A 7,680-nucleotide genomic window follows, 5' to 3' on the forward strand; every position below is an offset into this window, starting at 1 on the left:
ATCCCATACCTGAACAGACAGCTAATCACAAGGATTCTTCCTTCAAAGCGTGTCTAGAATCTAACCATCTCTGACCACCTCCACTCCTTCTACCCTGCTCCTTCACCACTCCTCGGAACTATTACAGTAGCATCTAACTGGTCTCTCTGCCTCTCCCTTTGCCCCCTCAGTCCATGTCACTCCTCTAATGACCACTCTTCAGTGGATGCTCATCTCACTCTCTTAGAAGCCTAAGTCCTAATAATGGCCCACAGGCTATCTTAGATTGGGATGCTCCAGAGGCTGATGCCGAGACAAGAGCTTGAGTACAAGTGGTTCATCTGGGAGGTGATTCCCAGGAGCAGGGGGAGATAAACAGGGAAGTGAGACAGGAAAGGAAGGAAGCCAATACAAGGTGTGTTAATAAGTGGGTTACTGCTGTAAGCACCAGAGCTCCATGCTTCTGGGGACCTCTGGGAGGCTGCCTAGGGCATGCCTCATAATTGTCAAATGCAAGCAGCAAGGTACCTGGGTATTTATTCACCAACTCCACATTGGTTGAGGGCTACTCCCAGGGAACTAACTCCCTGGCCTGCCCTGCTGCACTCCTGTGGCCAGAAGAGGCCCTCAGACAGAGAGCTACAGGGGCAGTAGGAAGCCAGAGGGTTTGCGTGCATCCAATGGACAGTGCTGAAGGGATATAGGTGGGGCACTGGCAGCATTTTCTTCAAAGGCCCTACATGCTCCAACTTCTGTCCTATACCAGGTACCCCTGTGACCTCACCTCCTCTCACTTCTCACTCCTTTACTTACTCCAGCCACACAAGTTTCCTTCCTGCTCTTTCTCAAATGCGTCATGCATGGTTCTACCACAGGACCTTTGCACTTGCAGCCACCGTGCCCAAAGTGCTCTTCTACCAGGTACCTGCCTGTCTCTCACCTTACCTTCTTTAGGGGCTTTATCTAAATGTTCAGCCCAGCAAGGCCTTCCTGAGAAAACAGGTGGCACCCTCCAGTTAGGACAATCTGAAGAGAGTTTAATAAATTACTATTTACAAAGGGTAGACAGGGTATAGGGAAACTGGAAGGGGTGGTAATTTGCCCTGGGGCTAATAAAGGCAGCCATCGTTACCATACCTAGGCCTGAAACGGCAAGGAAAGCATGTGTTCTTGGAGCTGGGTGGGCTTTAGGAGAAGACTCCTAATAGGGGGTGAGGCCTTTGGAGGAGGGATGAGGGAGGCTGACCTCAGTTGCCTTCTGCCCTCCAGTCTCCTGAAGGTGTTTCCCGTCAGCCATGACCAAAAGGAAGCCAGAGGGTAAGGGAACCCCTTCATGCTGTTCACAGATGTCAGCCCACAAGGAACAAGGCAGAAAAAGAGGGACAAATGGTAGATGTCCAGCACACCAGCCAAAATAGCAATACACACATACTGCCTATCCCCTTCTCTGCTTAATTTTTCCCCTTAACTTAGTACCATCTAACCTATGATATATTTTGCTTATTTATTTTGTTTGTTGTCCATCTCCCTCTACAGGAGCATACACTCCACAAGGTTAGGGATTTTTGTCTTCTTCATTCACTACTGTATGCTGGCAGCACCTAAACTAATGTTAGGCATATAGTTGGTGTTCAATGAATAGTTTTTGATTGGATAAGGTGGCTACCTAGCTGTGGCAGACAGAATAATGCCCCCAAATATGTCCACATCCTAAACCTAGGAATCTGTAAATATGTTAGGTTATGTGGCAAAGGGGAAGTAAGGTTGCAAATGGAATTAAGGTTAATCAGTTGACCTTGAAATAGATTACCCTGGATAATCTGGGTGGGCCCAATGTAATCATGAGTCCAGAAGAGTCAGAGTCAGAGATATTTAAAGATGCTACACTGCTGGCTTTGAAGATGGAGGAAGAGGCCACAAGCCAAAGAATGTGGGCAGCCTCTAGAAGCTGGAAAAGTCAAGGAGACAGATTCTCCCCTAGAGTCACCAGAAAAGAATGTGATTCTGCTGATACCTTGAATTTAGCCTGGTAAACCCATTTCAGACTTCTGATCTCTAGAATTGCATGATGATAAATCTGTGTTGTTTTAAGCCACTAAGTTTGTGGTAATATGTCACAGCAGCAATATGAAACTAATACACTAGCTGTTGTTTTTAACGGCTGGAGCATGGGTTCTGGAGCCAGTTGAGGCTACTCTTCTGGCCCTTGTTATCTGGGGGATCTTGCACCTTTCCTTTTCTCTGTAAATAAGACTATTGATTGCTCCTTCATCACAGCTGTGGTTTAAGGATTTGGTGAGCTCATGCATGACATGCACATGGCTCAGAGCCTGGCCTCCAGTAGCCCCTCTACTTGACCATAGACCCTACAAGTGCCTGGTAGACTGTAGACAGTACATATTTATGGAAGGATAAATACATTTCATCAAATGATGTTCCATAATAGACTTTATCTTTCCTCTGTTTTTAGAACACTGGGCTTTCTTCTATTTTCATTTTTACTCTTGTTAATAAAACTGAGAATCTTGGGACTTCCCTGGTAATCCAGTGGGTAAGAGTCTGCACTCCCAATGCAGGGGACCCAGGTTCAATCCCTGGTTGGGGAACTAGATCCTGCATTCCACAACTAAGAGGACCGCATGCTGCAACTAAGAAGTCCGCATGCTGCAACCAGAAGATCCCATGTGCCACAACTAAGACCTGGTGCAGCCAAAATTAATTAATTAATTAATTAATTTTAAAAATTGAGAATCTTTGTGCAGTTTTTTTGTTTTGTTTTTTTGAAATTAGTCTTCTGCTTCAAAACAAGGGTCCCTGTTGGCTGCAAGGCTGGTGCTCCCCACACACAAGCAGATGGCTGCCTTCAGCGCAGCGTGGCTCAGCTCACCCGGCAGCTAAGCACCTCCCAGGACAGTGAGGCCCCACGTGGTCAGCCCAGCTGGAGATGGAAGGTGGGAGGGGAGAGAAGGCAGACTAGAGGCTGTGTCTGAAGTCGTTTTGATGAATTCCATTTCTGGGCTGGGCTTCCACTGGGCTCCTCTGCCAGGGCATGGGAAAGTAGGGGAGGCAAGGGGATGGAGAACCAAGAGCGTGAGTGATGGTGCTGCAGTCATCTGAGCCTAGGAAGCCTCTGTGAGGCAAGAGAAGTGTCAGCGGCCAGTTCAGCAGCTCTGGGTGGTGCCGGCCAGGGTGAGTGCAACCAAACTGCCCTCCTCCTGGTACTCTTCCATGATCGGCGCTCCTGAGGCTACAAACCCACTAACTGAGCAGGGGGGTGGGGGCTTCCCCAGATGTCTGGGACAGTGAGAGAGGCTGAGCTCTGAGAGAGCAGGGGACAGAGGAAGCAGGGAAGCAAGCTCCAGGCTTCTGCAGTGCCAGACCACTTTCCATTTGTCCATCTCTGTGCTGCTCACAGCTGGTGCCCCTATAACCCACAGAACCTGAGTTTGTAACTCAGATGGGAGGAAAGGGTTGTGAAGTGAAGCCAGCAGGAGAACAAAGGAGGCTTTGCTTGAGAGGGAGGCACCTTCAAGTGAGGCCTCCAGGGCCAGGGGAAGTGACTCACAGGGCCCCGGGGATGGACCCACCCATGAGGGATCTGTGGGACTGAGAATGCAGCCCAGCTGCCCACGGGGTGGGGAAAGGGTTGTCAGTCTCCTGCTCAAGTTGGGTAGACCTCACCCAGTGCTCCCCCTACTGCCCTCCCTCAGGATCTGGTGTGCATCCACACTGGGGGTTTGGGGGCGGCCCTGTGCTCACTGGGCACTGCCAGGCCGGGCTGTTGCCACTGCTTCGGCTTCTGCCGCCTTGGCTGCAGGCACGGTCCCCTCTGCCTAAGCTTCACTCCCATTGGCCCAGCAGGGACCTGGGCTCCCCAACTCTCAGCAGAGCCATACTGCTGCCCTGCCGGAGCGAGGCCATCAGTGCCACCAAAGGTGGCACTGTTAGCGTTTGGCTCCGTCCCAGCCTTCCTGGATGCCTGTGATGAGAACTTGGAGAGCCCTGGCAGCGCACCTCGGGCAGTTGCATAACCTCCCCCAGTTATGCTCCTTATACTGTGTGGCAACCGGGCGAAAATTCCAGGACGTTGTACATGCTCGTACAAATCTGCCTTCACGCTGTTTGGCTGCAGGGAGAGGCGGTCTCTGTGGGCCCCGGGAAATGGGGGTGTGTTCGCGTCCAAGAGGGCGTGGCCCGCGTCCAGAGTGGGAGCAGCCGCCTCGCCCAGTTGGTGCAGGCTGTTCGCCCCAAACCGCAGCTTCCGCGGGAGCCCTGGACCGGGTCCAGGACGCAGATGAGGAAGCTCTGGTGACAGTCTCGACATGGGCTTTGAACAGCAGCCTTGGCTCGCTCCCGCCCCCCTCCCCGGCCCCAAGCAGCTCAAGCCCATGGAAGGTGGTGCACCTCCCGCCCCGTCCAGCCAGGGATGTGGGGACCCCCTGTTCTCCTAGGGGCAGGGCCGGCATCCTCCCAAGAACTTGGCTTGGGCGTCCCAGCGCTTCCCTGGCTCTGGCCCTGCAATTTTAAGGCTTTGTCACAGTTTGTGATGTCTGTGTGAGGAGGTCCTGGGAGTCAAGGCCTGGATGACCCAGCTGTTGTCATCCTAGAGCCACGACTCAGTCAAGTAAGAGTGCTGTCCAGCTCGGCAGTGAGGCCCAGAGGTGGCTGTCAGGATTGGCTGTTCTGTGTAATGGAAACAAAGAGGAGAATCCAAATGCAACTGACCTCCAGCCATTGCCTTTGTATTCCCCCTTGGGAGTGTGCCTGCCTCTGTCCCTGGATCTCTCATTAGAATTTCAGAGAAGCCTTGTTCACTATGGAGGTGCCAGTCATTGAGGCCGGAGAGGTTGCTGGCTCTACTTGCAAGTCAAGGAATTTGCGGGTAATCTATATTCGATGTTATGACAAATTTGAAAACTGTAATATAGAAAGTTCTTTTCCAGATAACTTTACAGGACCTCAAGTAAACAATTCTTGTGGATAAACAGACATCTTCTCTTAGCCCTGTGGGCTGTCTTGTCCTCCAAGTACCTGCAGTGGCTGGCACATGCTGGCTGTCAATCAATCAATGGCACAGGTGGCCAGGAAGATAAAGATCTTTGCAGTAAGCAGGACCCTTTTGCTGACCGAGGTCCAAAGCCTCTGCAGCCACGTTAGCCCACTGTTCAAGTCAAAGTTACATGACCCCAAAATAGCATAAATACTGTCCAAGAGTGTGAGATTGGAAACACAGGGGGCCTCTTCCCTGTGAATAAACAACTACCTACAGGCAGCAACGCCTGGATACATATTCCAGGATTGGCCCCCACTCTGCCTGAGGCTCTGAGGTTTGAAGAGCTCCCCATGGGTCAAGCAGGTGTCTTGTTTTTCCAGCTCTGGGGCTTGGGAGAAGAGAGCTGCCATCTGGTGTTCCCAAATAAGATCAACCAGGGGCAGGGGGTGAGGTTGGGGGGCTTCCCAGGGTCTGGGCTCTCCTTCCACTAACAGCTCTCAGAGCCATGCCCCTGGGCTTACCGAGGACTTGAGGGCAGGGACTGAGGCAGGGGCTGTGAGATCCTTCTCTGACCCTCAACCCTCCCGGGGGTTGGGTTCCATTTGGGTCACTCTGATTCTTCTGAGAGAATGTCACTGCTAGTCTGGCTCCTGGCAGGAAGCTGCCCTTAGCTGCCACCCATACTCTTTTCTTTCTCTTGGTCCACAAAGGGCTACCTCATGAGCCTCAATCTGCAGGTGGGGCAAGGCTTCTCTCTACATGGAGCCGCCTCCTTTGGGTGGCATGGGGGTGAGCAGAAAGAGGGTCAGCCATGTCCTCCTCACATCTGAGCCAAGGCCAGCGTTATGTGGCTGTCTTTGTGCTAAACACATTTGCCCACCCACCTTAAAGTCAACAGAAGTCGAGACCATCAAACTGTGACATCACAGTTCTTACAACATCCCTCATCAGCCCAGATATCAGGCTCAAGGGCAGCAGCTGTGCTCTCCAGCTCTGTCTAGAACTCCCCATTGGCTTGAACCAAGTGCCCTGCCTCGAACTGAAAATCCTCTGGCAGCTTCTGCATTTGAATGTTCCATCTTGTCATCCACTTAGGAGGAACTCCAACCTTGTGGGTCCTCCAGGGCCACCGCAGCTGTCATCCTGTCTCTGGGGAGTCAGGGGGGTGGACAGGGCCTGATGGGATGGGGCCATCTTGGCAGGTAGCTTTCTCCAGAGAACTCAGGTCTGCCTCCTGGATGGGAAAAAGGGTAATCTCCAACCCCGTGCTCTAATTAGGCTTTGCTGGACTCAACCAAATTGGTCTTCCCTTGGTCAGGGGCTCAATGGAGCCATTTCTCACATCCATGCTTCTCTGCCCCTTTGTCAAATGTGTTAGTGGTTTGGTTTACATATACACGTGCTCAAAATGAATATAGTACAAAAGGGCCCAACCCTCCACGGCAACTCCTCACCTAGATCAGGAAGATTCAGTATTTGGGACTAGGGCTACTCAAGGTGCTTATTCAGTGGACAAGCCAAGTCCCAAGTGTGGGGAGCAGTGGCTCAAGAGTCACTCAAGCCAGAGCACCTTCTTGTGGCTGCCTCGGTAGATTAGAAACGAAGTGCTAGAGCTGGGTGTATAATTTATAAAATATCCTTTATTTATTCTATGGAACACAGTCAAGTGGTAGCTTTAAAAAAAAAAAAAAAAGCTTTTTAAAAGATATTAGTGTCGTGACCCGACTTTGAGCTCCGTGTCATTAGGACAGTGGCCAAAGCCACCTGCTGTAGCTTTGCAGCGTTCTCTTCTGCACGGGCAGAGGTCTGGTGGGGAACAGGGAAGTGTTGGCACAGCTATTTGTCCAGTTGCTTATAATCAAGAATAATTTATGAAAAGCAGAAGTAACACTTATATCGCTGGCAACTGATCAAGAGATTACTTACAATATAGTATATTCATTCCAGGAAGCATAAAAATGTTTGTACTTATTGTTTATGGGGCCTATCTTAGAATTTTAGCATCACTTTGGGAACATGGTACTTCTCTACAAATTTAGAAATTCCCTAAATCATACTTCCTGGTTTGTCTTAATTAGTAAGGAGATAAGAGTAACATCCAGTAAGGTAGTTACTCTTTTTTTTTTTTTTTTTTTTTTTTTAGCACAATGGTTTAATCAAAATGATAGTTTGCTTGAAAATGTTAAGGAATCTCCACCGACCGGCAACCATGCTGGCTATCATACTATAAAAATCCATAAACACACGCGGCACTGAGCTGTTTCCACAAGACTTCCTTTCTAATAAACACAACACTCTCTCCTCTCAGATGTGAACCTCAGATGCCAAAATGCCCATGTGCTAACTGTAGGCATGTTGCTGAGCAAAGGAGAAGGCTGGCAAGTCTGTCCAGCAAATTCGATTGTACAGTGGGATGGCGACTGCTTTGCGGCCTCAGACAGCACGTGGCTGTGGCCCGTCCCCCAGGCAGGGAGAGCCTGGTGGCCCTTACTGGCATGGGAAAGGGTCCTGGTCAGTTAGAACATAAGGACTTTGAGGAAAAATACAAAAAGGCTCATTAAAATTGGAGGCCTGCGTAAGTACATTCAAAGTCCTTGGAAAGAGACGCATTGAGGTCTTGTGCTGAGCTAGGGTGACCTGTCCTCATGCGAAGGGCTGCGTGTTCCCTGGCTGGCCTGAGCCATGCATGGACCACCTGCCACCTTCTA

This window comes from Mesoplodon densirostris, chromosome 19 (assembly GCF_025265405.1).
Source record: "Mesoplodon densirostris isolate mMesDen1 chromosome 19, mMesDen1 primary haplotype, whole genome shotgun sequence".
In the NCBI taxonomy this organism is placed as follows: domain Eukaryota; kingdom Metazoa; phylum Chordata; class Mammalia; order Artiodactyla; family Ziphiidae; genus Mesoplodon; species Mesoplodon densirostris.